Source organism: Rhinopithecus roxellana, chromosome 14 (genome assembly GCF_007565055.1).
Source record: "Rhinopithecus roxellana isolate Shanxi Qingling chromosome 14, ASM756505v1, whole genome shotgun sequence".
Lineage (NCBI taxonomy): Eukaryota > Metazoa > Chordata > Mammalia > Primates > Cercopithecidae > Rhinopithecus > Rhinopithecus roxellana.
In genome coordinates, this window is record NC_044562.1 from 115,996,548 (window position 1) to 116,024,538 (window position 27,991).

At 38.2% G+C, this 27,991-nt stretch overlaps 1 protein-coding gene and 1 non-coding gene across 2 annotated transcripts in view; one reads left to right on the top strand and one right to left on the bottom strand.

The window, feature by feature from the left end:
- LOC104658696 overlaps positions 1-27,991 on the top strand; it is a 258,849-nt gene that overhangs the window by 1,279 nt on the left and 229,579 nt on the right. The window lies entirely within an intron of this gene.
- On the bottom strand, positions 24,011-24,117 carry LOC115893316. Its single transcript, XR_004053334.1, has one exon. It is a non-coding gene; the product is annotated as a U6 spliceosomal RNA (small nuclear RNA).

Below are 27,991 nucleotides of genomic sequence, written 5' to 3' on the forward strand. Positions count from 1 at the left end.
AACTTAAAGTATAATAAATTAAAAAAAAAAAACTAACTAACTAACTAAATAAATAAATAAATAAAAATTGACTGAAGCCCATAAGCTCATATTTTATTTAAGCTGTCCTTAGTTTTCGGCCTGGTGTTCTTTTCCGTTCCAGGTTCCTGTCCGGAATACGTCACCATGTCTCCCCAGGCTTCTCTGGACTGTGACCGTTTCTCAAACTTTCCTTGTTTTTGATAACCTTAATAATTTTGAAGCGACTTATTGGTCATTTGGTCAAATGTCCTTCAGTTGGATTTTGCCTGTATTTTTCTCATGCATTGACTGAGGTTATAGGTTTTTTTTGTTAAGAGGTAAGGTAAAGTGATCTTCTCATCACGTCATGTCAAGGGTATATACTATCAACATGACTTATTACTGTTGATGCTAACCTCTATCACCTTGTTAATGTAGGGGTTGTCAGGTTTCTCCACTGTGAAGTTACTCTTTTTCTGTTCCTTTCCATGCTATACTCTTTGGAAGGGCATCACTCTGTGCAGCCCAAACTGTAGAAATGGGAAATTGTTATACTCCACCTTTATGAAGACAGAGTATCTTCATAAATTATTTGGAATTCTTTTGTGTGGGAGATTTGTATGTACTCTGCATTTCTTTAAGTATTCAATCATTTATGTCAATATGGACTCATGGATATTGATTTTACATTTTGGGTTATAATCCAATACTACTTTATTTTGTTGTTCATATTGGTTCCAGCTTTGGCTATTGAGATTTCCTTTAGTTGGCATTTGTGTCTTTTTGACACACCCTCCTCTTTTTGTGTTTATGGATTTTTTTCTTGAGCATTTTCTTAATTTCTATAAGATGCTCCAGGCTCATCTTGTATATTCCCTGCCCCAATCCTAGAATCAGCTACTTCTCCAAAGAGCCAAGGGTCCTTCTAATGAAAAATGATATTAGAAATAAAGATTTGGACATTTGGGATATTTTTGCCTCTAGACCCTCTCAGCTGACAGAGCAAGGAAATGTTCATGCATATGCTAACCTGACTAAATATGCATATCTGTAAGTATTTATATATGTATCTATCTGTATCTTTGACAGCTACACAGGAGTTCTAGGTTCAAGTATTAGAGCTGTTATCTTCAGTTCAATTCCAGCACCACATGGATCATTGTAGCCTTCTCCCCTTGCTTGTCTGTAACCTCCCACTCCAGTGTGAGACACTTGGCTCTCATCGTCTGCAATCCATTTACCTAATTGTGCAATTACAGGTTACATGTATAATGGATTCAGAACCGTTAACCCATATTCAGAGTACATGTATAGTTGTTTCTGAATTGTTATCAGGTATACCTGTGAGAAACAGATTTACCTATTAGAGTACAATGCTTATGGATAGTTCTTTTGCTTTTAATCTTATAGATTCCACTTATTTTCAACTGAAGTCAGCAACCCTCCATCCTACCTCTACCTGGCTTCAGTGAAGTTATTTTATATGCTCCTAATACAGTTGTAATCTTTTGCCACAATCTGCATTACCTACTGGGTTTCTTTGAGTTCCTAAGATTTAAAAAAAAAAATCTTCCTCCATTTAAGTTCTCTTTGTGCAATACTCACATTGCACATTTATTTTTTTCTTTTACTGCGCATAGTAGCAGACAGCTGGTCAGTAGTGGGATAGAAGTAAGACATTTTTTCACTTTAAATTTTCTTTCTGTGGGGTTTGACAAACCCATACATAGTGTCATGGATCCACCATTATAACAGTGTCATACAGAAAAGTTACAGTTCTAAAGAGATCCCCTTTGTTTCATCTAGTAAACCCTCCCACCTTCCTATACCTCTAGCAACCCCTGATGTGTTTACCATCTCTATAATTTTGACTTTTCCAGAATGACATAGAAATGGAATAATACAGTATGTAGCATTTTCAGACTCGTTTTCCTTACATAGTAATAGCTACATTTAAGATTCATCCATGTTTTTGTGTGGCATAACAGTTCATTCCTGTCTTTTTATGGATTCCTTTTTAAGATGGTCTGATAGCTCTGTTGCCCAGGCTGCAGTCCAGTGGCACGATCATACCTCACTGTAACCTCAAATTCCTGGGCTCAAGCAATCCTCTTGCCTCAGCTTTCCAGGTAGCTGGGACTACAGGCACACACCATCACGCTTCACTAATTGTAAAAACTTTTTTGTAGAGAAGGGGGCCTCAAACTTCTGGCCTCAAGGGATCCTCCCACATCAGCCTCACAAAGCATTAGTATTACAGGTGTGAGCCTCCATGCCTGGTCTTTATTTCTCCCTTTTTGATCCCTGAATAGTATTCTAATGTATAGATATACCACCATTTATACCTATTAAAGAACACTGTGATTCTTCCAGTTTTTGACAATTGTGAATAAAACTGCTATTAAGTATTTAAGTTCAGGTTTTTCTGTGGACATGTTTCAAATCAGTTGAGTAGATATCTAGAAGTATAATTGCTGGCAATTGGATTTTTTTTTTTTTTTTTTTTTTTTTTTTTTTTTTTTGAGACGGAGTCTCACTCTGTCGCCCAGGCTGGAGTGCAGTGGCCGGATCTCAGCTCACTGCAAGCTCCGCCTCCCGGGTTTACACCATTCTCCTGCCTCAGCCTCCCAAGTAGCTGGGACTACAGGCACCAGCCACCTCGCCCGGCTAGCTTTTTGTATTTTTTAGTAGAGACGGGGTTTCACTGTGTTAGCCAGGATGGTCTCGAACTCCTGACCTTGTGATCCGCCCATCTCGGCCTCCCAAAGTGCTGGGATTACAGGCTTGAGCCACTGCGCCCGGCTGGCAATTGTATTTTTATAAGATATTTGAAAATAGTTCTGCTAGGTTATTTGAGCATTTCCCCACAATCATATATATAGTTAATTTAAGAAATGCTGTTCTATGTTAATAACATAGAGCAAACTTCATTCCACTTCTGTCTGGTTACCACAAATTGGAGATGTCCAAATGAGTAGGCTTTACAAATCACAGGCTGACACTCCTGCAGCTGTTCAAATCAATGAATACTCAATCACAGATAAAGGAGAATATCTTCGAACGTCTTTGTTAAGGATATCCAGAGAAGGAATTCTAGGACTTTCCTTGGAAACCATCTGATAACTCAAAGAACCTTAATCTTAGGAAATTATCCCTGCCCCAGAATCCTCATGTTGTACATTTATTTCCTCTTCCTGTATGTAGTAGGAGACAGCCGGTCAGTTGTGGGATGGAAGTCAAAACATTTTGACTTCAAATTGTCTTTTTCTTTGATGCTTTTTTATGCTGGGAATTTGTTGCTCCAAAAGTAGGCCAATTACTAAAGTCATCAGACTCTCAATTTCTGAGATGTGAAATTGAAGGAGAGCAGCATGTTTTCTTACAGAAAACACTAGATATAAGGCACAACCAAAGAAGGGGTGGGAGGTCTGTTTCTCTGTTGTGACTTCATGATTCCTAGTTAAAGTCAGTGGGTGTCAAGTTGTTCAGTGATGAAGACAGCAGAAAAGTGCCAAAGAAGCTGGTGATTTGAGACCTTTACTTTGCAAACATTAGTGATAGGAAACTAGAGTTGAGAAGAAATTCTAAATTTGAAGAGCGAATTCTAGATTATCCTTCCAAACTAACTATGTCCAGGAGTTACCAGCCTGAAGACCTCTACCACCACTACTGATGCTATTTTATAAAGGCAGAATGTTGTATGTAATGGTACAGGTATAGACTAACACTATATGGCCCTGATTGGATTCTTGAATCTGACATTTCTAGTTGAGTCATTGTCTTAGTCTATTTTATGTTGTTATAATCCCACAGACTGACTAATTTATAAAGAAATTCATTTAGCTTTTGGTTATGGAGCTGGAAGTCCAAGAGTATATGCTAGAATCTTCTAAGGGCCTGTGTGCTTCATCATCCTGTGGCCAGAAGAAATGTAGGGGGTTGAGAACATTTCAGGCAAAGGAAGCAACATGAATAGAGGAATAGAATCCAAAAGACTGTGGGCAGTTGGAGAGATTCACAACTAGTTCAAGGGATTGAGTTGGAGGTAGATGGGGCCAGATCATAATTGGTCTTCAGTGCAATGCTAAGGTGGATGTAATCTGGAAGCAATGAGAAGTAAGTGAGCAGGTTTAAGCAGTCATGCCATTATCAGATTTGTGTCTTGGGAAGATCCTCTGGCTACAGCGCAGAGAATAGATTGGAAGGGTGTTGGGCCGCAATTGGATCAACTAGTTAGGAGACTCTTGTAGTATCCATGAGGGAGAACACAAAAAGCCTGAACTAAGGGAAGGGGAGAGTTAAGGAATCAACATGGCATAGCTATCCATGGGTTGCTGATGAGAAAAAGAGGACAAGTTGAATCTTCAGCTTCTACATTTTTGATTCAAGATATGTGGCAAATGGAGTTCCTTTTACTGAGATTGGGAATCCAGTAAAAAGTGGATATTTGTAGAATATATCCTATGTGGATAGGCATTTTTTCAATATCTATTTTAATCCTCAATAATGCAGAAAATTAAGGTATTATTATCTTCATATTATACATGAAAAAACGAAAGCACAAAGAGGAAGTATATTACTGAAGCTTCTAGGGCTGGATTTAAATCTGGGTCTGTTTGGTTTAAAACTAGTATTCCCTTTTTCATAGGATACTTCCTCCCAAGAAGAAAGCAAATTTAAGAAGAATAATATGCTTAGTTTGAATTTTGAATTTTAATTTAAGATGCCTGAGAGCATTCATGTGGGTTTTTGTCCAATAAGTCATTTGAAAGGTCTATTGCTCAAGAAAGTTGTTTGTTCTGCTCAACGAAATAAAAGATGACACAAGCAAATGGAAGAACATTCTATGCCTCATGGATAGGAAGAATCAATATCATGAAAATGACCATACAGTCCAAGGTAATTTATAGATTCAATGCCATCCCCATTAAGCTACCAATGACTTGCTTCACAGAATTGGAAAAAACTGCTTTAAAGTTGATATGGAACCAAAAAAGAGCCTGCATTGCCAAGACAATCCTAGGTCAAAAGAACAAAGCTGGAGGCATCACGCTATCTGACTTCAAACTATACTACAAGGCTACAGTAACCAAAACAGCATGGTACTGGTACCAAAACAGAGATATAGACCAATGGAACAGAACAGAGCCCTCAGAAATAATACCACACATCTACAACCATCTGACTTTTGACAAACCTGACAAAAACAAGAATGGGGAAAGGATTCCCTATTTAATAAATGGTGCTGGGAAAACTGGCTGGCCATATGTAGAAAACTGAAACTGGATCCCTTCCTTACACCTTATACAAAAATTAATTCAAGATGGATTACAGACTTAAATGTTAGACCTAAAACCATGAAAACTCTAGAAGAAAATCTATGCAATACCATTCAGGACATAGGCATGGGCAAGGACTTCGTGTCTAAAACACCAAAAGCAATGGCAACAAAAGCCAAAATTGACAAATGGGATCTAATTAAACTAAAGAGCTTCTGCACAGCAAAGGAAACTACCATCAGAATGAACAGGCAGCCTACAGAATGGGAGACAATTTTTGCAATCTAGCCATCTGACAAAAGGCTAATATCCAGAACCTACAAAGAACTCAAACAAATTTACAAGAAAAAAACAAACAACCCCATCAAAAAGTGGACAAAGGATATGAACAGACACTTCTCAAAAGAAGACATTTATGCAGCCAACAGATACATGAAAAAATGCTTATCATCACTGGCCATCAGAAAAATGCACCTCAAAACCACAATGAGATACCATCTCATACCACTTAGAATGGTGATCATTAAAAAGTCAGGAAACAACAGGTGTTGGAGAGGATGTGGAGCAATAGGAACACTTTTACACTGTTGGTGGGACGGTAAACTAATTCAACCATTGTGGAAGACAGTGTGGCGATTCCTCAAGGATCTTGAACTAGAAATACCATTTGACCCAGCGATCCCATTACTGGGTATATACCCAAAGGATTATAAATCATGCTGCTATAAAGACACATGCACATGTATGTTTATTGTGGCACTATTCACAATAGCAAAGACTTGGAACCAACGCAAATGTCCATCAATGACAGACTGGATTAAGCAAATGTGACACATATATGCCATGGAATACTATGCAGCCATAGAAAAGGATGAGTCCATGTCCTTTGTAGGTACATGGATGCAGCTGGAAACCATCATTCTCAGCAAACTATCGCAAGAACAGAAAACCAAACACTGCATGTTCTCACTCATAGGTGGAAATTGAACAATGAGAACACCTGGACACAGGAAGGGGAACATTATACACCGGGGCCTGTCGCTGGGTAGGGGGAGGGGGAAGGGATAGCTTTAGGAGATATACCTAATGTAAATGACGAGTTAATGGCTGCAGCACACCAACATGGCACATGTATACATATGTAACAAACCTGCACGCTGTGCACATGTACCCTAGTACTTAAAGTATAATAAAAAAAGTATATAATTTAAAAAGTAAAAAAAAAAAAAAAAAAAAGAAAGTGGTTTGTGTATGTGAGAGATCAAGATTTGAGTTTTTTTTTTTTTTTTTTTTTTTTGACGAGTCTGGCTCTGACATCCAGGCTGGAGTGCACTGGAGTGATCTCTGCTCACTGCAACCGCCGCCTCCTAGGTTCAAGTGATTCTTCTGCCTCAACTTCCCAAGTAGCTGGGATTATAGGCATGCACCACCATGGTGGGGCTAATTTTTATATCTTTAGTAGAGACCGGTTTCACCATGTTGACCAAGCTTCTCTTAAACTCCTGACCTCAAGTGATCTGCCAACCTTGGCCTTCCAAAGTGCTGGGATTACATGCGTGAGCTACCGTGCCCAGCCAAAATTTGAGAGTCTTTAACAAAGAGTTAAAGCCATTGGAATCCCTTCAACTGGAGTACAATGATGGGCTTTGCAGAGAGTGAAGAAGATTTGTGAAATTCCTGAAAATGCATGTAAATTCCTGTATATTTATAAGTAGATTTTGTTCCCCCTTAGAGGGAGCTGAGCTTCCTTAGGTCTTTGAAGGAGTCTGTGCCTCTGAAAAGATCAAGGGCCGCTAGTGGAGAGTGTAAAAGAAAAAGGGCAAAAGTCAGAGCTCTAGGAACTATCAATTAAAGGAGTAACCGAAGAAGAAAACTAGCAACAGAGACTGAAAAACTTTAGTCAGTGGGTAGACAAAAATCAGGAGAAATACATATTTTAAACATCATGAAGATAATTGCTCAAGATTATTAGATGCTACACAATGGTCTTATTAAGGACCAAAAAGAGATCATCATATTTGATAGGGCAATGGTGACTTTGCTGGAGGAATTTCAGTGGAACAGTAAGAGATGAAATTGTGATTACTGTGGTATTCAAAGGATGAAACATAAACCTCTTGAGGACAGAGATTTTTTTTATCTGTTCACTGTTCTTAAGACTTCACTATATTCCTGCCACAGAGAGATAATCAATAAATATTGTTGAAAGTTGAACAGATGAAGAAGTGGTGGCAGTGACCATTAATAACAGCTTTTCTTTGTTGTTCTATTTTCAGGCTCCATATCTACCTAACATCTATCTTCTCAAGAGCTCTGCCAGGGAAGGAGTAGTTTCTGTGTTTCATAAACAGACTGAGACTCAAAGAGGCTAAGTAAACTACCTGAAGCCGTATGGCAACACAGTGACGGATGTGAGATTCAAACGTGGATTAATCTGGCTCCAAAATTTCCGTTTTTTTTTTTTCTTTCCACTACAACAAAACTAAGGAGAAGAGACAGAGGTGAATAGCTGTCTCTCAGTGGTTATTCTATTTTCCCTTATCTACATGTTTTCCTCCTTTCACTCTCTTGGTTTGTTCTTATCCTTCAGAGGTAAAGAGGAGCCTTCAGAGGGCTAAAAAGGTTGATCAAAGTACCAGATTATGAGATTATTCGGAGGCTAATATGTAATCCTTGGGGTTTCCTTTCTCATCTCACTCTTACAGCTGCCTGTATTATTGCTTTCTGATTAACATATGGTCTCCTTTTTACTCCAGAAAACACTAGATCTGAATAATAAAGGATGCATACTTAAGCAAACTAAGGCATATACAGTTATCACTAAATGCTCAACCTGGAAAGAATATTGGATTGCAGTCTGCTCTTTCTGTAAAGACAATAGTATTATAAAACCACAAGAGACTAGAGGGAATATTTTCTACTCAACTAAGCATATCTAAAAGCACATTTGAAGTTTGGAGACAATATTCTATGTTATTATTTTTTTTTTTCCCCGAGACGGAGTCTCGCTCTGTCACCCAGGCTGGAGTGCAGTGGCCGGATCTCGGCTCACTGCAAGCTCCGCCTCCTGGGTTTACCCCATTCTCCTGCCTCAGCCTCCCGAGTAGCTGGGACTACAGGCGCCCACCACCTCGCCCTGCTAGTTTTTTTTTGTATTTTTTAGTAGAGACGGGGTTTCACTGTGTTAGCCAGGATGGTCTCGATCTCCTGACCTCGTGATCTGCCCGTCTCAGCCTCCCAAAGTGCTGGGATTACAGGCTTGAGCCACTGCGCCCGGCCTCTATGTTATTTTAAGAAAAGATTCTATAGCATTATTACCTGGTGGTAAGAAAATAACATGTTAAAAAAAGGTAATAGAATAAAAAATAAGTAAAAGTATGTGAACATACTAGACCCGGTTATACAACTCAACTGTTGAGAATACATTTTTTTAAAGTTGCCTGCATGGTTGCTCCAAGAGTTCTTCAGTATTTAGTATATGAAGACAGGCATATGCTCTGGCCATTTCCAGAAAAGCCAAGGCTGTCCTGTATGTTCTAGCCATCCGTTGTTAGGTGAAATGCATGAATGGTATAGAGAAATGTTATGGAGAGTGAATGTTACATGCCTCTGAGATACAATAGAAAAGAAGCCCTTGATTTAATATTTTGGTTCTTAGTTTGACTGTGACTCACAGGGAGTGATCCTGACCTGGGCCTTTCTGCCTCCTTTGTATCAGGAAATGATTTAGTTCAGAGAAAAGCAGGCATAGGTTTTAGTGGGACTCCCACCAGGATAATGGCCTTCTTTGTTCCTAGCTACTTTTTGAGGTTACTATGGCTATCCTTTAGGCCCCAAACATGTGGACAGAGTTGAGAACAGGGTTAAGGAGAAGACTTAAGCAAAATCTCTTTAGCCACTGAGCAAGAAGCACTTATAAGTTGCATTTTGTAAACGCAGAGGATTTGGTCTGTGGTGATCTAGCTACGTAAGAACTGGAAATGCCTAGGTTTAAAATCAGGGTATCAAGCAACCCAGAGCTTGTTAAATATGCAAGATCTCTGGCTCTATCCCCAAACTACTGTGCCAGAATATGCATTTTAACAAGACTGCTAGTGACTCATGCTCAATAATGTTTGAAAAGCCCTGCTCCAGACTATTGAATAAGATTGGCCAGGAGGTGGGAAAAGGGATGGTAGCAGTGGTGCTTGCAATGTACATAGCCCCAGATATATAGAATCAGGATCTGTAAGAGTGGGGGCTTAGGAATCTATGTTTTAACAAGCTCCTCAGGGAATTTTTATGGACACTGGAATTTGAAGATCACAGGTAAGAAACAAAAACAGCTCAGGGGAGAAGTGCGACATACACTGTGAACACCAGCTGTCACCACTCTACAATTTAAAAATGACCTTGATAGTTAACAGTGAAAAGCATTATTACAAGAACATTTTCTAAATTTGAAATGTAAAGATCTAGGGAACATGAGCTCTAAGTTAAACAGATTTGAATTATCCTGTGATTTTATTAAAGATCTCTAGACATATAAATAGTTTACAGAGAGTAGTGGTTGGAGATTTAGAGATTTTGGGTACGTGTGACTAAGTCCATGTCAGAATAATGTCTTACTGTACTTGGGGAAATAAAGTGAATGCTTTTGTGGTTTAAAAACCAAACTGGACTCTATAGTCTGATAGTATGTAAGGCAGGTCAATGACTTTCTGAGAATATCTTTTCATTTTCTTGGCATTATGTCATGATGTTACTGGGTTTTTCAGATACTTAAGTTTCATGTGCAGCTCAGGGATTAAAAGTCTTGTACAGTATTCACAGGAACTTTTTCTGTATTTGTAGACACCACACCACACTGGCAGACTTGGATATGAATTCTGACTTTTCCTTATAGTTTCGTGCAGATTACAATGACAATTCCTTAACATCTCTGAGCCTTTAAGTGTGCATAAAAATACCCACATAAGGGTTGTCATGAGGAGGAATATGAAAGGCTCTACCAATTGAAGCATTAAATAAATGCAAAGTAGTAGTTGAATGCTTATGGCATTGGGCCTTCATTTTTATATTTGATCTTTGGAACCCCACTATAGCACCCATTTCCATAAAAATGACTCAGGTTTCACTAGAAGCCTAGTTACTTTTCCTAGTTAGGTCTTTTTTTTTTTCCCCATCCCAAATAGCCTTGCCTGATAAAATACTGGACAGCTAGGTAAGTTTGATGTAAAGTTTGATTTCATGTAAACAATGAAATTTTTTTTTTTTTTAATTCTTCAGCTAAGACAGCGGAAGAGGTGATTTATTGTATGGTGGTTACACTCAGCCACAAGCAAACACAGAAGTAGTCCAGAATGTCACAGGTCCAGGGCAAAAGACCAACAAGGGCAGTTTGGGTTATGAGCAACGTGGGTCTTAGAGGTGATTGGCGATCAGAGGGCAATGAAGTTCTAGATCATGAGATAAGCTCTGGACAGTAGCATGCAGTCCTACAACTTGTACCAGCATCCCTAGCGTCTGGCATTCCATGTTTCTGCTCCTGTGGCTTCCACGGTGCAAGAAGCTAGTGGTTTACTTGGACATCTGACTCATCTTTCTTCTTTTGTGCTTCAACTTGCACATTTGCTTCTTCCTCCACTTGGCTTTCATGGCACAGAGGTTTCTAAGAAAATGGTGCTAAGGCCGAGAGGACAATGAATAATTTTTTAGTATGACTATGTCCTATGTATTGCACAGCAAACTGGAAAATCTAACTCCAAAACCAAATGCTATCTACATTCATGCATCTTCTACTCACCAATGTCATCTAATTACTTACATCTTCTATTTTGCCTGTATTGAAAAAGTCTGATTCAAAGACAGTAATGTAGATCTAAAAATGCTCTTGAGAGAAATTATTGCTATCTGAAAGCGCACATCTTCAAAAAATTTATACTTCCTGTCTAGAAATGGCTCCGGCTTATCTCTAAAGATTGCTTAGAATAAAATAGAGTCTCTTAAGTACTTACTCGTTGGGATTATTTTTGATATTTGTTACATTCTGTTATTCTGTTGACTTTTGGTTATTCATGAACATCTCTTTCTCTGTCTCACTGTGTGGTTGTGGGAGTAGAAGGAGGGAAGAGGTGAATCTCCAAAATGCAATAATGTGAAAGCCACTTACATGTTGCTATTATGAACAATTCTGAGGCATTTTTTGGTACAACTTTCTCTTTCCAATTATCTTTGGTGTAGCAAATAATGCTATTAAAATATATAGACTTTATATAAAGAAAGGCCACATCCTGATACTGAAGGAGAGGAGGAAGAAGGAAAGGTGGGAGTTTGCTGTGTGCTCAGTAGAAGGAAGGGTCGTCCTGGGGAACACTTGGCAGTTTCAAAGTACTTGAGGAGGGTAGGTCACAAAATGGGAGTTTAACTGCACTAAAATAAATTCTTAATGACACTTTCACGTGGATGCCCTGAGGTAGAGTGAGGAATCACACCAGGAAACCTGATGTGGGAGAGAGCCACGTCCCACAGTTGGATCTAAGAAAAATGTCACTTTTGGGCTCACTTAACTCCGGACACTAGGTGTCAGTATACAGCAATGTAACGATTTTAGGATACGGGATGGATGTGCTGATTTAGTGAGGGAAGAGTTGTGAGATGATGTTTCGTTTCCTGCTGTTAACATAGGTCCTCGATTTATGGTAGAAGGTTCTTTCAGCTGTGATCTTATGAATCATCAATTGAGACAGGAACTGTGTTAGAGTCACCTCTGGGGGTTTCCTTCATATTTTCTTTTTCTTTTCTCACCGACTAGGACTGATTACTTCTTCACACCTCTGCAAAGTACTTAATTAGTCTCATCAGGCAGCCAAACTTGATACCTTCATCCAATTTTAGATACAGAGATGATGAAGGTGTTTCATTGGCAGTTGGAGCCATTAGAGGGACCCTGCAGGGCAGAGAGACATTGCATTGAGGCGATCTGAGCTGAGCATAGGGGTAAGGATATATTCCTGGACTGTGCGTTGCTGTCACTGAGAACATTTGCAAATCTGCTGACACATTACAGTGGGAATATCCCCTGGACGCATGGAAGGCCTAGTGCCCTGTCATTTGAGCAGTGCAGGCACGTCACCGGTCCATGGGAATGTCAGTGTTCATGCTGCTCTTTGATATAAAGTTCGCATTTTCTATATGGTTTGATGATGTTTAGTGGGATCAGTGATGGCTGTTTGTTAATTGCTTACAGGAGATTTGGACTTAAAAATAAGATCTTGGTAACATTGTCTGTTTTAAATTTTATTGATATTTCTGAATTCCAAGGAAATTACATACATATCAGATGATCTTTGAGATCTCATTTTTTTTCTATTATTTTTAGTATTCTGTGCACTCTCTTATATTTCTACCCTTTCTCCTGCATAAGTAAAACAGAATGATTTGGTTAGAATTTGAGGATGAAAATTATCAAGGCTATATTCTCAACAACAATCTGGGATTTGAGTTAATTTTAATGTCCAATTTGTATCCCACTTGCCCCCTTTACATGTGTGACTTTATTTTGAGCTTTTAATATTATTCACTCTTAGTCATACCAACTATGCTTATCCCTACCTAAGTCTTTCTCATCTTGTTATCACCAGCTGGTAAATTCTTCCTGCTTCCTTTACTTATGTAAATGTGGCTGCTTTTTCAATATTCAGCTCAAAGCCATGTCCTCTGTGAAGCTATCTGGGTAATTCGTGGTAATCTGCTTTCCTGAATCATAGAGCATTGCTCAGTTTAGCTCATGATTATAACCTAGTCTCAGTCACTTTTTAATTAGTTTTACTCACATGTACATATACACACACATGCCCACACACACAACCAACTAGATTATAAGCTTTTCAAAAGTGAAGGCTGTGCCCCAGTGACATCTAGTAATATGGTGGGTATTATATATACATTTTCAATAGATAGCCATTTTTTGTTTATCTCTTTGATTACGGAGGCTAAAACATAATAGGTATTTAATAAATGTTGAGAGATCTGAGGAATTGATTTAAACTACTCTGCTGAAGTACTAGATCTTTGATAATATTAGATTGTGACATTTGGTGTGACAAAACTGGTAGTCATTAGCATATACCTTTGCAAGAGCTAGCTCAAGTTGTATGCCTTCCATGACAACTTCTCCAGGCTAATACAGTCCCCGTTGCTCTTCCTGGTGCTGATTTTCTCCTTCTCCTGTTTCTGAACTACTAAAGCATCTTATCATATCTACATTGGGCAAGTGCCTTAGGACTATATCTGTAGAATGGGTTTAATAATAGTGCCCATCTAATTGGAACTATGATAATTAAATGAATTAGTATATATAAATTACTTAGAACATTTTCTGGCATATGACAAGTAATCAATTTAGTCATGGTTCTCCAGAGAGGCAGAACTGATGAGATATATGAATTAGCTCAGTTGATTATGGAGGCTGTGAAGTCCCATGACAGGCATCTGCAAGCTAGAGAACCAGGGCAACTGGTAGCATGGCTCACTGGGAAGTGTGGAGGCTGCAGAACCAAGGAAGCCAATAGCATAACTCTCAGTTCAAGGCCAAAAACCCAGGAGCCTGGGGGTTGCTGGTGTGTTTCTCAGAGTCCAAAAGCTAAGAAGGGGAGTTGTAACATTCAAGACCAGCAGCAAAGTATCCTAGCTCTAGAAGACACAGCAAGATTTTGCCCTTTCTCCACCCTTTTATTCCATCTGGGCACCCAGCCAATTGGAAGGTATCTGCCCACATTGAGAGGGGATCTTCCCCACTCAGTTCATAGACTCAAATTCTAATCTCTTCTCGGAACATTCTCAGAGACATACCTATGGTGGCCTAATAATTTTAGTCAAGTGCCAAATCACCTGGAGTTTCCCTTCAGCAGAGCGAAGGGCTTTAATTTAATCTAACTGGAGAGATTGTGGAGAAAAGGGAAAACTTATGTACACTGTTGGGGGGAATGTAAATTAGTTTAGCCATTGTAGAAAGCAGTTTGGCAATTTCTCAAAGAACTTAAAACAGAATTAAGATTTTATCCAGCAATTCCATTATTGGCTATATACTAAAAGGAACATAAATCATTCTACCATAAAGACACATGCACGCATATGTTCATCACAGCACTATTCACAATAGCAAAGACATGGAATCAATCTAAAGGCGCATCAGTGGTAGACTAGATAAAGAAAATGTGGTACATATACACCATTGAATACTATGCAGCCATAAAAAAGTACAAGATCCTGACCTTTGCAGCAACATGAATGAAGCTGGAGGCCGTTACCCAAACAGCAAACCAAATACTGCATGTTCTCACTTATAAGTGGGAGCTAAACATTGGGTATGGACACAAATAAGGGAACAACAGACACCAGGGTCTATTTGAGGGTGGAGGATGGGAGGAGGGTGAAGATCCAAAAACTACCTATCAGGCATTATGCTTATTACCTGGATGATGAAATAATCTGTACACCAAACCTTGTGACTTGCAATTTGCCTATGAAAAAAACTTGCACATGTACCCCAAACCTAATTTTTTTAAAAAAAGTCACATATTGATGTAAAAAAAATACAAATAATTTTTATTAGAAAAACCTTATCCCAATCTACCTTATACCTCTTCGCATATAGTGTAAGAACATCACAACAGGGTGCTTCCATCTCTATATCCTGATGGCTGCTGTTCTCATGTATTTTACTTCCACGTTTGCTGTGAATCCCATACTACACTGCTCTCATTTTTGCTTTAAACAGTCGATTATGTTTTGCTGATATTTTTTAAAATGAGAAAATTGTTTTTTCACATTCCCTTACGTACTTACCATTTCTGGCTTTTTAAATCCTTTGTGTAGCTTTAATTTTCCACCTGGTGTTATTTCAGCTCTGCCTAAAGAACTTCCTTTAGTACTGTTGGAATGCAAGTCTTTAGGTGATGAATTCTCTTTATTTTGTTCTTCCCGAAATGTCCATTCATTCTTCACATTGGAAACATATTTTTCTTGATAAAGAAATGTAGGTAGACAATATTTCCCCCTCTCAATACATCTGGCTTGCATAGTTTATGATGGAAGTCTACTGTCATTCTTCTCTTTATTGCTTTGTTTGCAGTGTGTCACAATGTATCTTATTTTTATGACTGATCTTAAGATTTTCTTTTTATCATTAGTTTTTGGCAATTTAATGATATAGAGCTTTGGAATGCAATACCATTTTCAAGCTTCTACTTGATACCTTATATATTTGTTTTTTGGTTTTTGAAATGTTGTTGTGGTTATTGTTTCATCTTGGCTGGTGGGAATATGAGCAATTCCTAGCCCGCTGTGAGCTCCAGGAATATTTCTGACTACTCTTTTCTTGTGGTTCTTTCCCTAGCTTGAGTCATTTCCTCTTATGCATGCACAGATCAGTACTTAGGCAAAGCGTCCTCCAGACCCCACTGCAGATGTCCAGAGTTCCTTTTCTGTGCCGCTCCTTCCTCTGTGCTACTATGCCCCACAAACTCCACCTTTCGTAATATCCCTGAATTCTAATCTCTCTTTCTTCAGCTTAAAAACACTGCCTGACTCTGCTGTTGCCTGGAAACTGCCTACAGGAAGTAAGATGGTACGGGTTAGCATTTCGTCATCTGGTTTCTTTCTCTCAGGGATCAGTCTTATAACGCCTCTTTTCAAATGCCTGTAAACCACTGTTTCCTATGTGTTGTCTGATTTTTTCTAGTCGCTTACAGCATGTGATGGGGTGATAGTGCTAAATCTATTCCATTTAACTCTATTTTAACTTGCAACAAAAGTGTCCATGGAGATGGAGCCAGTTTCTTACTTCCTGAATTCTTATTCCTAAACACTAATAGAATACTCCAGAGTTTATGATAAAACAGAATAGCCATTAAATTAATGATAAGATCAGTGCATATATGAATACTTCAGTAATTCCCAGGTGATTATAAATAAAATGATCACAAAGAGCTGCAGAATTAAAAAGCTATTTGAACTTTGAATCAACTATGTTGAAGCAATATCATGAAATACAGAGTCTTTTCTTCTAAAGACTCTGTAAAGTCATAGAATTTTAGAAAGTATTGTTCTCATTATTTCTGATGCAGTAAAGTTCAAAGAGGTAATTACATTGCTTTCTGGCAGACAATTGACCAGAAAGGCCAAAGTAGAACTAATAAGCCAACTGCCTTAATGGTTTGGGTAGTGGTATAGGTGAATGAAAAGGCAACTTTAATCTTCTCACTTCAAATTACGAGATTATATATTTAACTTCCTAATAGATAAACATATTATTGCCTTTCAATTCATTTTTGTTTGAAAACAGCGTCTTCTAGAATTCTGTTTTGGTGTATTGCTTTAGCGTGGGCACAAATTCCCAAAGATTCCATGAAGAATTCAGTATATAATCTCCCTTAGAAAAAATACAGCATTTTTATGAGCAGAATAATAATATTCAGAAATGATATAAATGTACACACAGGAATATGTGTGTAGCTTCAATCTCTATAAGGAATTATAATTTTAACATTTTCTTTTTATTGATCTTTTAAGGTGTTTTGAGTTTTCAAATAAAATTACTCTTTATTATTGTGCACTTAGAGATACTTTTTCAGGCAATAATATGTAATTTCATTGCCTTTTCAGGCTGTGCTATGGTTTCCCATTGTACCATGGAATAATATATTGGGAAGATTTTTCTGTTTTGTGGCAGTTTTAACTATCTTTTAAAAATGGTTAAAATTTCCAGTTGCAATATCTTAGCGTTAAATTATTTAAAAACTGTTATGAAGAAATATATCTCAGGATTAATAGAAAAAATTTCTTATATTGGCCAATTTCAAATTTAACCACAATTCTTAATATATTTCTCTTTGACATGAATTTATAAATACCAATTATAGTGAGTATGGTTCTCTAAATCAAAGAACCTGTTAAAACCAAATGATCCAATTACAGGTTTATATTAAAAATGAATGAATAAGGAAAGCTTTTTAGCCCTTAAGATGCTATCATTCCTTTTATAGAATGTCAAGATTTACAGAATACCAGGAAAGCAATCAATCTTCCTTTGATTCGGCTTGTATCTTCTCTTTCTCTCAAATTTCTGCAGACTTTCCTTTTGCTAGGGGGAAAAGTGGAAAGCTATGGGACAGTGAAAGATGACAGTTAAAAATTTCCAAAGGGGCTGGGCGCGGTGGCTCAAGCCTGTAATCCCAGCACTTTGGGAGGCCGAGACGGGCGGATCACGAGGTCAGGAGATCGAGACCATCCTGGCTAACGCGGTGAAACCCCGTCTCTACTAAAAATAGAAAAAACTAGCCGGGCGAGGTGGCGGCGCCTGTAGTCCCAGCTACTCGGGAGCCTGAGGCAGGAGAATGGCATAAACCCGGGAGGCGGAGCTTGCAGTGAGCTGAGATCTGGCCACTGCACTCCAGCCTGGGCGACAGAGCGAGACTCCGTCTCAAAAAAAAAAAAAAAAAAAGAATTTCCAAAGGATTCAAGGGTGTAGAAACAGAAATGACTCAGATGGTCATTGCACTTCATATTCCATCAGAAAGGCTGAGACGCTGTAGTCCTATCCTGAACTGGTCCTAATATTCTACCTTCACATATGATTTTAATTTTTATTGCATATAGAATTCTAGGTTGCAAATAATTTTCCATAAAAATTTTGAAAGCATAATTCTATTGTTCTCTGATTTCAGATTGGAATTAGAGAAATCTCTGCCATTGTGATTCTTGAAACTTTGTTTGAAACTCCTTCCCTTTAAACTTGTTTCTGGACTCTTACATTTTATTATTTTAATTATTACTAATAATTTTTTTAGATATGGGCTCTCCCTTTGTTGCCCCAAACTGGTCTCAAACTGCTGGGCTCAAGCAATGTTCCCATCTTGGCCTCCCAAAGTGCTGGGATTACAAGCGTGAGCCACCATGCCTGGCTTCTCTGGACTCTTACTGGATTGTCTAGTTCCTACTCACCCTCCCCCCGACCAAGTGTTTTACAATTTCATAGTGATGGCATTTGGTGTAGGCCTAATTTCCTTCATTATGCTTAGTACTGACTAGATCCTTTCAATCTGGAAACTTATGTCCTTCAACTCTATAAAATTTTCACGGATTTTTTCCTTGATGATTTTCTTCTCTCCATTTGTATTTTTCTCTGAACTCCTATTATTCAAATAGGAGTTGTATTGTTATTCTATTTTTTTCTTTCCTGTTTTCCATATTTTGACTTTTTGTCTTATTTTTGGAATATGTACTCAATTTTTTCTTGCAGCCCTTCTATTAAGGTTTTGCTTTGTTTTGCTTAGGTATGAAACAAATGTCTATTTAGGCTAAGAAATTCCCACAAATTACAAATTTTAAAAAGGTGACAAATATTATAAACATTATTTTTTGCTAGTGCTTTTCAATAATATTTGTTGGTAATTTGAATTAAAGTAGATTAATAAAGATCATAAAGGCAAATTAGGTATATTATTCTGCTACTGGCGTTACTTGTCCAATTCAGCAGTCAATTTATTATCTCCTCTTACTCAACTGTTCTACAGCATTTGACAGTGGTGACCACTGCATACCTCTTTTGACACACTTTCTTCTTCAGCCTCGGTTACACCCAGTCTTCTGGTTGTTTCTTCTAATTTTCTGGTTGGTCATGCTCAGTATCTTTTGCTGGCTTCTCTTCCTCTGCTGAATTTCTAGGTAATGGAGAATTTAATAATGTGCTGAGAATTTAATCCTAGACCTCCTTCTCTTTTCGTATTAACCCTGTAGGTGATTTTATTTTTTAAATAGAAACTTTATTGAGCTATAATTCACATACCATGAAATTCACCATTTTAAGTTGTTTAATTCAATGTTTGTTGTACAATCATCATTACTATCTACTTCTATTTATTTATTCAAAAATATATTTTTATTTTTAAATGTTATTTTTACTTGAAAAGTTGTAATTATATATATTTGTGGGCTATGATGTAATGTTTTTAAATATATATTCAATGTGAAATGACTAAATCAAGTTAACTGACCTAGCCATCACCTTACTTACCTATTGTTTTTTGTAGTGAGATAGTTGAAATTTACTGTTATTTTGAAATACGCAATACATTTTTATTGACTATAGTCACCTGCTGTGCAATAGATCTCAACATTTATTTATTCTGCCTTTCTGAAACTTTGTACCCTTTGACCAGTAACTCCACATTTCCTTCCTCCTCTCAATCTCCCAATCTGTAGTAACCATCATTCTACTCCCTACTTCTATGAGTTCCACTTTTTTAGGTTCCACATATCCACACGTCTGTCTGTACCTGACTTATTTCACTTAGCATAATGTCCTCCAGGTTCATCTCTGTTGTCGCAAATGATAGCGTTTCCTTTTTTTAAAAAAAGTCTGAATAGTATTTCATTATGTACACATACCACATTTTCTTTACCTATTCATTCACTAAGAGATATTTAGGTTGATTTCATATCTTGGCTATTGTGAGTAATGCTGGAATGAATGTGGGAGTGCAGAGATCCCTTCAACATGTTGATTTCAATTCCTTTGATTATATACTCGGGAAGTGAGGTTATTGGAGTATATGGTAGTTCTAGTTTTACTTTTTTGAGGAACATCCATACTGTTTTCTTTATAATGTCTCTACTAATTTACATTCTCACCAGCAACGTGTAAGAGTTCCCTTTTTGCACATCCTTGCCAACACTTATCTTTCATCTTTTGAATAAAAGCTATTCTAACAGGTATGAGGTAATATCTCCTTGTGGTCTTAATTTGCATTTCTCTAATGATTACTAAGCATTTTTTTCATGTACTTACTGGCCATTTGTATGACTTCTTTTCAAAAATATCTTTTCAGACCCTTTGTGCATATTAAAATCATGTTATTTGTTTTATTGCTGTATTAGGTCAATCTTGCATTGGTATAAAGAAATACCGGAGACTGGGTAATTTATAAAGGAAAGAAGTTTAATTGGCTTATGGTTCTGCAGGCTGTATAGGAAGTGTGGTGCTGGCACCTGCTCAGCTTGTGGGGAGGCCTCAAGGAGCTTTTACTCATGGTAGAAGGCAAAGTAGAAGCAGGCACATCGCATAGCAAAAGCAGGAGCAAGAGGGGTGGGGTGAGGTGTCACACACTTTTAAACAAACACATCTTACCAGAACTCACTCACTATTGTGAGGATAGCACCAAGTCTTGGGGATCCACTCCCATGATCCAATCACCACCCACCAGGCCCCCCCCTCCCCCCCGACATGTTGTGGGAGGGGTCCAGCGGGAGGTAATTGAATCATGGGGGCCAGTCTTTCCTATGCTATTCTTGTTATAGTTAATAAGTCTCATGAGATCTGATGGGTTTATCAGGAGTTTCAGTTTTTGCTTCTTCTCATTTTCTCTTGCCACTGCTACGTAAGATGTGCCTTTCACCTCCCGCCATAATTGTGAGGCCTCCCTAGCCATGTGCAACTGTAGGTTCAATTAAACCTTTTTCTTGGCCGGGCGCGGTGGCTCAAGCCTGTAATCCCAGCACTTTGGGAGGCCGAGACGGGCGGATCACGAGGTCAGGAGATCGAGACCATCCTGGCTAACACGGTGAAACCCCGTCTCTACTAAAAAATACAAAAAATTAGCCGGGCGAGATGGCGGGCGCCTGTAGTCCCAGCTACTCGGGAGGCTGAGGCAGGAGAATGGCGTAAACCCGGGAGGCGGAGCTTGCAGTGAGCTGAGATCCGGCCACTGCACTCCAGCCCGGGAGACAGAGCGAGACTCCGTCTCAAAAAAAAAAAAAAAAAAACCTTTTTCTTCCTAGTCTCAGGTATGTCTTTATCAGCAGCATGAAAACGGACTAATACAGGTGGGCACAAATACTCAAACTATATCATCCTGCTCCTGGTCCCCCAAACCTTATGTCCTTCTCTAATTGCAAAATACAGTTATACCTTCCCAATAGTTCTCCAGAGTCTTAACTCATTCCAGCATTAACTCAAAAGTTCCAAGTCCAGGTTCAAAGTCTCATCTGGACTCATTTGCTTCTATTTATGAGCCTGATAAATCAAAACAAGTTATTTACTTCCAAGATACAATGGGGGTACAGGCATTGGGTTATCATTCCTGTTCTAAAAGGGAGAAATCAGCCAAAAGAGAGGGGCTACAGGCCTCAAGCAACTCTGAAACCCAGCAGCACAGCCATTAAATTGTAAAGCTCAAAAATAATCTCTTTTGACACCATGTCCCATGTCCCATGTCCAGGGCACACTAACACAAAGGTTGGGATTTACAAAAGTGGAGCTCATGGAGTAGAGAGTAGAATGGTGGTTATCAGAATCTGGGAAAAGAAGAGGAGGAGGATGAAGAGAAGTTTGTTAATGGCTGCAAAAATACAGTTGGCTAGAAGGAATGAGTTCTAAAAATCAGTAGAGTAGCAGGGAAATTATAGCTATCAATAATTTATCGAATATTTCAAAAAATAGCTAGAAGAGAAGAATTAAAATGTTCCAAACACAAGAGATAAATATTTGAGGTAATGGATGTCCCAATTACCCTGATTTGATCATTACACATTGTATACATCTATCAAAATACCATATGTACCCTCAAAATATGTGCAAGTATGATATATCAATTTTTTTTAAAAGAAACTGTTATCTAAGGTCATAAAGATTTGCTGTTATGTTTTCTTCTGAGGGTTTTATAGTTTTTGCTCTTACATTTCAGTGTCTGATCCATTTTTAGTTAATTTTTGTGTATGATGTGAAATAGGGATCAAACTTTATTATTTTGCATGAGGATATCCAGTTATCTCAGCACCATTCATAGAAAAGACTGCTTTTTCCACATTGAATTAACATATGAAATTCTGATTATGTAATCACTTTTAAGTTTCAAGAACTCTGTTTTCCCTTCAGAATATTCCTATTTGATAATATCCTGTTTTTGTTTTTCTCTTGTTTTCTCTGAGGGTATTCTCTGAGGGTATTTTGATATGACTCTCGCCGCAGAAATTTTTTGTTTCCCTTTTAAAAATCTCCCTCCTCTACTCTCTTTTTGGTCACATCTCCCATGTTACAATATTTCTTCAGCTATCTGGTAATCCTTGGTCCTGGTTCTTGATTAATATTGGTGTCTTATTTCGGGGGCTTGTGAGCTCAATTGTAGGATGATTTGAGTGGGCTTTTTTTGGTGAAATGCTGATGCCAGTATATGTTAAGTCTTTTTTCTTGGGTTGGTCAAGTTCTGCAGTGAATATTCCTCTATTCTCTTTCCAGGAGGGTAAAGGTCTGGCTGCCAGTATTCTGGAAGCTTTGTGGGGGAAGAAGTTAGGGGCCTCATTATTCCACCTCTAGTATGATTGCTGTTACTTAAGCCTTCTGTGTGAGGTCTGGTACCACACATTCAACTATGCCCAGTGAATTCCCAGTCCAAGGACTTTATCTGTCACCCTCTTCCAGAGAATAAATTCCCAGTTTCCTTTCTGAGAGGTGATGGGTCAATTTCACAGCAACAGGAATGGGGAGGAGATCTAGGGTTCTAACTATTTATAAGCAACTTGTATAAAAATATTTGTACAAGTGTAAAACTATGTACATATAGTTTCACACATATAGTAACCTTGCACATATAGTTCTGCATTTGGTGCAATCTAACCTTGCACATATAGTTTTGCACTTGTACAAATAACATTTCAATATTATTTATAATCCAAATACATTGGACACTATCTAGATTTCTAGCAATAAGACAAATATACACATTCCACACAATAAGATATAGTATAAAAAAGATTAGGTAGAATGTATGTTAATGTGGAAAAATGTTCATAAAATATTGCTAATGTAAAACAATTGGAATACCATTCTCCAATTTATGTAAAAATGTATACAAATGTTCATATAATGCATTCCATGCATGCATAGAGAAGAGTCTGGAATGATATACAGCCAGAATTAGAGGTGAATATGATTTTGTCCCCTTTATTTTTAGCTGTATTTCATACTATTCTACAAGACAGATCAGTTACTGACAAATGATACTTTTGTAAAGTGCAATTCTCAGTTCACAGGTGTGAGCTCCTTTCTTAAGCAGGAACTATCATTTTTGAACTCGTGTATTGTAAGTAAACAGCACAGAGTCTGCACCTAAGTACTCAGCAAACCTGTGTGTAAGGAATTCATCCCATTTGCTTTCTTTCATGTTAATAATTTCTCCCGTATTCAGTGAAATCTACTTTACCTTGATGTTCCTGTTTTCTTTTGTCCTCATCAGTGTGAATGCTAAGGGAATGTGTGAATGTAATTTGTTAAAGTGGTCTGATGAAACTTTTGACAAAATTGATATAAGCTTGTTTTCAAAAGATATAACAATTTGTTAAACTTATAAGTAAGACTGTTGAAATGACGTTTGACTTAAAATTGAAAAGCTATCAACTCTGAGTTACTGTTTAGAGGGTCATCTGAAGAAATTGCTGCCTCCTAGCCCACAAAAGAAGAAATGATAGGATCATTTTATAATAAGTCCATTGGCAGACATATAGCGTGGAGGCTGGAAGACAGGATGGCTTGCTGATTTTGGAAAGTGTTCCGAACATTTGATTTGGGGGTTCTGTCTCATAGGAATCACTGGAGGAAACAACATGAGTTGTGTTTGATAAATCACTTAAGAAATAAATTCTATTGTGTATATTTAAGGTATACAACATGATTTTATAAGATACATGGATAGTAAAAAGATATATAGAGCATTCACAAATTTGCATGTCATTCTTGCACGTGGGCATGCTGATCTTCTCTGTATTGTTCCAATTATAGAATATGTGTTGTCAAAGCAAGCACTAATTTTTTTTTTTTTTTTTTTTTTTTTTTTCAGAGGGAGTCTCGCTCTGTTGCCAGGCTGGAGTGCAGTGCCACGATCTTGGCTCACTGCAACCTCCGCCTCCCAGGTTCAAGCAATTCTCCTGCCTCAGCCTTCTGAGTAACTGGGACTACAGGCGCGCACCACCGTGCCCAGCTAATTTTTTTTTATTTTTAGTAGAGACAGGGTTTTACCATGTTGGCCTGGATGTTCTCCATCTTTTGACCTCGTGATCCACCTGCCTCTGCCTCCTAAAGTGCTGGGATTACAGATGTGAGCCACTGTGCCCGGCCTAAATAATTTTTATTTATTTATTTTCCTACTAGTTAGAAGACTTGGTAGGAAGAAGCCAGGAAGAGGAGCAGAGCTCTGGTCACGTCCTTCATTGGCTCAGCACTTGAGCTGCTCTTTAATAGGCCTCAGGCTGCCCCTGAAACCCCAGGATGAGAGGTACTTTACTTTGCCAGATTATCCTGTGTATCAGTCAGGGTCCAGCCAGAAAAATAAGTCACTCTAGGTCTTTCAGTAGATGAAATTTAGTCCAGGAAATAGATCTTGCAGATGATGGAGAGGGAGTTTACGGACCAGAGATAGGGCTTTTGTATGGGAACCAGAACTGTGGAAGAAAAGATAACCTGGAAGGAGGTGCAGCTTCTGGAGACATCAAAGGAGACAGAGAGAGAAGGGAAAAAATTCGCTTGCCATGCCATTCCTTGTGGCCTTCATCTTCTAGCTGTGCCTCCCATATGCTGAAGCCAGAGGGCAAAAGAGCCTGAAGAGTCGTTCCCTGAGATGGAGAGCAGAGCAGGGCAAGGCAGGGAAGAAGAGCACAGACTGGCAGGGATAGGCACATTGAGTACATTTTATGAAGTTGAGATTGTATGAATTAACTTACTACGCCTGCACCTCTGACATGTTCTTACATACCAACATGCACCCAAGCATTTTCAGTGTGTGTGTGTACCTGTGTTTGTGTATGCATATCTCTGAGATCTTGGTTGGGCTAACGTCCTACTTATGAGAAAAGTGCAAGTGCTCATTCTAAGATTATATGCAAAATGACAGTGAACACTCCTGTTTTCAATTGGCACTTAGCATTTACATAATGCTGAAACATCTGGTCTTTCCCATCAACCCGGGCATGAAGTTAGTCCAGTTGATTGCCTGGCATTATGTACAGACAACAGCTGGCTGGTTAACTGGAGTTTTGATTATGGCTGAGTTGGCTGGATGTTTGGTGTCACATAGACTGATGTTATGACTGGCTAACGATGGAACAGAGCCAGTTACAGGGAAGATCAATGACAAATTTGTGAAATCAAACTTTTGTATGGAATTTCACCAGAAAAGATAATTATTTATTTCCAAGACTGAGTTTCAGAAACTCACTGGAATTTCACTGGAAAAGATAATTATTTGTTTCCAAGATAGTTTCAGAAACACTGAGACCTGGCTGAGTTTATCTCTGGTGTCTTTTCATTCCCATTTCATCTCCTTGTACCCAAGTGTCCCCTGCCCATGTACCCAATATCCTCAGGTGCTCTTGGCCGTTCACCCTTAAGGCACCTGGCTCCTGGGCTTATCACCCTGGGAACAACCTCCAGATTCTGAATTTTTTAGCCTTTGTGTCTCTTTCCCCTTTGTCCCTTTCATCAAATCACATTTGTCCTGTCATTCAGAGATCTGCTGTCTGTTGCAGGATCAACTGATCTCAGAATCTAATTTTCATGAAGATGTTTGTAGATGATACTGTGCAAATACTTATATTTTCATCTTTCCATATGTGGAAGTGGTCTCAACTGAGACTGAAATTCAGGCATACTTGGCACATTTTTATCTTGTGCTTGCCAGAAGCATGTTTGCACAAACACTGAGGAATGTCCTGGGAGAAGAAGAAGCCAGGTTGGATAAGCTGTCAGCAGAGGGCCTTGCCTTTCAGGGGGTGCTGAGCCAGCATGTGCCATGGTTTCAGGCACCTAGAGCTGTCTCCCTGCCCTAATGGAACATATCTGAGTTTTCTGGAGAGCAGAGGAATTCTAAAATTTTAAGGGAGGTTAGGGGTGAGAAGAGAGAGAGATAGAGAACTCTATAAAGTAAGTTCTGAGACCTAAGTGATCATGCTTGAGAATCTCTCCAAAGCAAAATGGAAGTAAGATTTCTTTCTTGTGACATAGTTCTTGCATAGATTTGATTTCTGGAGAGCCCTATGAGGAACTGGGGTACTTGCAGGAATGATGGCTAAGCCAAGCTGAGGTCATCACAGGAGCCAGCAGGAATGGGATTATTTAGCAGCCTGTCTCAGACTCAGAAATATTGGAAAAAAGTTTTTGAAGGGATCAGGGCGAGTAGTGGGGTGGGGAAGGCTGAAGGCCTGAAAGCCTGTCAAACACAAATGGTTATACAGACTAGAAACATTTAAATTATTCCATTAAATAAAACTTCGTTTTAACCCACACTTTTAAGGTCTAAGGAAATTCAGATGGTACCTGTAGCATATTTGCCTTTTACCAGAACCTTTGAATGTTTTGCATCCAATACATGATTGATGGTAGCAGCTTCAGATCATACCAATGGTAAATTGGTGAAGGAAAAATACTTTTAGGCAATCATTTAAGTATTCTTCAAATAATACTCCATAAATTTGCTTCTTAGCCCCCTGGTTTTATTTGTTAGCTTAAGACATGAGGACTTGAAATATCACTATATGATTACTATATGATTATTGATAGAGACTTGACTGCTACTGGGTAGAAGAGTGTGAAATCCAAACACATTTTAAAAATCTGAGTAGATCTTTATTAGCTCATAACCAGCAATATTACAATGGAAATTATTTTAGTTTATGTAAATAAGGTAAAACTTCAGTTTTAATGATAGGTTGCTGATTGGTCTTACTATATTAATTCATTTAACAGACATTTGCTTGGTGCCTATAATGTATTAAACAGTTTGCTGGGCTCAGGGTGAACTTTGGTGAATGCAGCAGATTTAAAATCTAATATAACTAAATCAGGCTTAACTTTCTTTGTTGTCTAGCTGAGACACCAACTGAAAAGATTAAGGTATCAAAACAATAAATTTTCCCTAAGAAAGATTATGCTCTATATCCTCAGAAAGTATGTTCCCTGTCCCAAGATCTGGACATATGAATATATATCAATGTTTTGTGTGTGTGTGTGTGTGTGTGTGTGTGTAGTATAACTTGTGTTCATATCACAGAACCTCGTATGGCTAAATAAAAATTACAGAAATTTAAATATCAAACATATAGGTTTCATCTTTAGAAAAAAATTCCAGATTTTATTTAAACCACCAAAATTGCAGTCAGCTGCCGAAAGAAAAATAAAGGCAAAGATCCTGTTTACAAGGCACCTAGAGTTCAGCCATCAGATGGTTTTGGTTAAGATGTAGTTTCTCTTCATGCCGATGTTTCTATAAGACATTTTTGTGAGTCAGTCATCACCCAACTTCCTAGTATCTTTCTTTCCCTTGTGTGGTTTCTTTCTTTCTTTCTTTCTTTCTTTCTTTCTTTCTTTCTTTCTTTCTTTCTTTCTTTCTTTCTTTCTTTCTTTCTTTCTTTCTTTCTTTCTTTCTTTCTTTCTTTTTTTTTTTACAATACCTTTATAGCACTGCTTTTAATTTTTGACATTTACTGAAAACTTACTCCTTTGCAGCTTTTATGGGATTTGTAGAATTGCATTCTATAATAGGCAAAATTCTGATGTGTGTGTGTGTGTGTGTGTGTGTGTGTGTGTGTGTGTGGTGGGGGGAGCGGGGATTCCTGTTGTTTCTTTGTGGCTCTTTCTGTCCATCTTTAACTTCTGCTGGCAAGACGCTGATATTAAATCTTTACCC